Source organism: Natrix helvetica, assembly GCF_964273705.1.
Source record: "Natrix helvetica genome assembly, chromosome: Z".
Lineage (NCBI taxonomy): Eukaryota > Metazoa > Chordata > Lepidosauria > Squamata > Natricidae > Natrix > Natrix helvetica.
In genome coordinates, this window is record NC_138554.1 from 43769104 (window position 1) to 43773188 (window position 4085).

A 4085-nucleotide genomic window follows, 5' to 3' on the forward strand; every position below is an offset into this window, starting at 1 on the left:
ACTGCCAGAGGACTGGAAAAGAGCTGATGTGGTTCCCATCTTCAAAAAAGGGGAAAAACAGATCCAGGAAACTACAGACATATCAGCCTGACCTCAATACCAGGAAAGATTCTGGAAAAGATAATCAAGCAACGAATTTGCAAACACCTAGAAGCAAACAAAGTAATAGCCAAAAGCCAACATGGGTTTGTTCATGCCAGACTAATCTTATTGCATTCTTTAGATCATGCCAGACTAATCTGATTGCATTCTTTGGTAATGTGACAAAATTAGTGGACCACAGGAATGCCATCAATATAGTTTACTTGGATTTCAGTAAGGCATTTGATAATATAGACCATAACCTACTACTAGATAAAGTAGAAGAATGTGGTTTAGACAGCATCACCACCAGATGGATTCGTAACTGGCTGACCAACTGCACTCAACGTGTAGTCCTCAATGGAACTGCATCTTCATGGAGGGAAGTATGCAGTGGAGTACCCCAAGGCTCTGTTTTAGGCCCAGTACTCTTCAACATCTTCATCAATGATTTGGATGAGGGAATAAATGGGGAACTCATCAAATTTGCAGATGACACCAAGCTGGCAGGAATAGCCAACACTCCAGAAGATAGGCTAAAGATACAGAAGGATATTGACAAACTTGAACATTGGGCACTATCTAATAAAATGAAATTCAATGTTGAAAAGAGTAAGGTTCTACATTTAGGCAAGAAAAACGAAATGCACAGGTACAGTATAGGTGGTACCTTGCTCAACAATAGTAACTGTGAAAGGGATCTTGGAGTCCTAGTGGACAACCATTTAAATATGAGCCAGCAGTGTGCAGCAGCTGCCAAAAAAGCCAACACAGTTCTAGGCTGTATAAACAGAGGGATAGAATCAAGATCACGTGAAGTGTTAATACCACTTTATAATGCCTTGGTAAGGCCACACTTGGAATACTGCATTCAGTTTTGGTTACCACGATGTAGAAAAGATGTGGAGACTCTAGATTCTATCATCTTTGTTGCTCTTCTCTGCACTCTTTCTAGAGTCTAGAAAGAGTGCAGAGAAGAGCAACAAAGATGATTAGGCGACTGGAGAATAAAACATGAAGAACGGTTGCAGGAACTGGGTATGTCTAGTTTAATAGAAAGAAGGACTAGGGGAGACATGCTAGCAGTGTTCCAATATCTCAGGGGTTGCCACAAAGAAGAGGGAGTCAAACTATTTTCCAAGGCATCTGAGGGTAGAACAAGAAGCAATGGGTGGAAACTAATCGAGGAGAGAAGCAACTTAGAATTGAGGAGAAATTTCCTGACAGTTAGAACAATTAATCAGTGGAACAGCTTGCCTCCAGAAGTTGTGAAAGCCCCAACACTGGAAGTCTTTAAGAAGATGTTGGATAGCCATTTGTCTGAAATGGTATAGGGTTTCCTGCCTAGCCAGGGGGTTGGACTAGAACACCTCCAAGGTCCCTTCCAACTCTGCTATTGTAGTTGTTGGAAATTATGAGTATATGTAATCCTCCAAGTACTTTGATCTCATTACTTTTAGGTTGGTTTATGCATTATGCTAAGCCATTTAATGATTCATTTGGTTTTGGCTTAGATTGTTGCGGTGAACTGTGGTTTATCATGATTTAGTACAATACATGAACCAAATCATGATCTTTATTTGTAAAACTCAGAATTGATTTGAACTTGGAATAATGGTATTAAAGCAGTATAGATAAATCAGGTTCAGAGTAATATACTCTCAAAAACAAATTCCAGAAACTGGAATGGCATTGTGCTTCTATAAACTGGAAACAGGATATGGCATTGTGTTTCTACAAACTGAGCCTTCCAAACTTTTTAAAAAATATAGGGTCATGCATAGCATGTTGGAAATCTAACCAATTAGGTAGGTTTAATGCTTATCTAATTAATACAGATGGGGATGTTGGCAGTAAATACTAGATCAGGGGTGTCAAACTCATGTCATCACATGACATATTGGGACTTCCCCCCCTTCGCTAAACCAGGTATGGGCGTGGCCAGCATGTGACACATTCAGCCCACGGGCCAGGAGTTTGATAGCCCTGTACTAGTTGAAGCTGAGTGAAAACCCTCCTAGATACATTTGCCTCTTAAAAAACTAGGAGCAAGCTAGGAATGCAAAATATCTTTAAGCCATGGCCTATTCTTTAAGAGAATGCCATATAGGCTAGATGGTTCTGTTTCTACTTTTCTACTGATGTTGTACATATTAAAGGATTATATATTGCCCTTCAGATGAGACTTGTGTGGGTTGGATGAGAAAATTTGTATTTGCTGGTGGACATGCTTCCAGTTCTTAGTGGTCAATGGATTTTCCTTGGGAACAGCAGGACAGAAGGAAATCATTAAACTTTTCTCTCTACCTACCATGGCCATTATTCTGAGTGAAAATATATACTTGTTATTTTGTTACTGTTAAAAGTGTGTTTAGCTGAATTAGGTTTAAATTAGAATTAGAAACAATCTTCATTTATAGTCCATAAGAAAATGTTTGAAGTTACTGAATTTTACTGTACCATATGTTGTTGGGTTTTAAAATATATAGTAGGGGCTAAATGTATGTGCTAAAGACTATTTTTCTCTGAAATTCAGAGAATTCCTATACATGGTGACTTTCTGGGGTATAGGTCTGAATTAAAAAAGCCTTTTTGTGTGCTAGGAATTTAGATGCATAATTTCTTGGTCGGAATGGTTGGTATGTGAAGTTATCGCTATATTATTAAAATAATAGATTGCACAACTCCATCGTGACTCTTAGAACTGTCCTGGGTGATCCAGGATCTAAGGAAGGGTCTACAACAACTCACCACGGCCAACTCGCCACAGCCAACTTCTTGCAGCCAGTTCACCATGGCCAACTTGCCGCGGTACAACTCGCCATGGCCAACTTGCCGCAGTACAACTCGCCATGCCCAACTTGCCACAGGACAAGAGTTATACTAATATCAAAGAAATGGTGGAATAGAATCATTAAAGGATGCCAAAGGAGGGACAAAATGAAATGTGAATGACAAAAATTAAAATAATGTTTTAATTATTGTATAGAATTAAATTGTTGAGTTGGCCATGGCTAGTTGACCCTGGCAAGTTGCCCATGGCAAGTTGTCCAATTCCGCTAAGGAAAGTTGCAGATCATACTCTCCTCATTGTGTCTTAATGTATATTTGTAAGTGACATCTATGCATTAGGCAGGAAAGGGAACTCCTAAAAATCATTACACGACCACTTGATATTTTCTCTCTCTTAATTGCATTGGGACAGGAACAATAATATATAATCAGAAGATGTATTTTTACTTATTTATAATCCACCATTATTAATTTTTTAAAATCTATAATTTAAGAGGATGAATATATCTAATACTATACTTCTTACTGCTTCTATTTTCCCACAACAACCATCCTATCAGGTGAGCCAATATTTATTTCAATCTTTATTACATTGATCAGAATATCAGCCTCTGGCCCTGTAAAAGATGTTCTAAACATGTTCTTTATTTCAAGAACATGTTAACACCACACATTAAAACCAGCCAAGGACAGCACAGCTCCTCAACTGTGGGATAGCTATTGGAGACCTATTAAATCCTTGCTTTAGTGTACCTTCCAAAAAGGGTATTCCAGCCAAACGTTATATTCCCCGCTCATTCTGCTTCATAAATGGAATAGTTAGGCTTGCTTTTCATTCGTTTCTTAAAGCAACTTTTAAGCAGGGAAAAAATCGAAACCCTGCTAACACATTGCCTTCTGAACGGCCAACCATGTGTAAGCATCCAAAGTTTGGGACAGACTTGTTAAAAAAAGAACGGCAGGAAGGTTCTTCCCAGGTGCGAGCAGAGAGGGAAGACTCAGGCAGATGCTACCTGAAAGCGATAGGGGGCGTGGCTGAGCCCCTTTCGCTGAAAAAGAACAGCTGGGAAGAAGACAGGCTTCTAGGGGGAAAGGCTGTGGGAGGAGTGCGCGCAGTGCAGAGAGGGTTGGCCGCCTTGGAGCTCGCATCATCGGCGCATCAGCGGAAAGGGAAGTCGGAGGGCGTGCACACCCCTTGCTCGGGCGGGCCC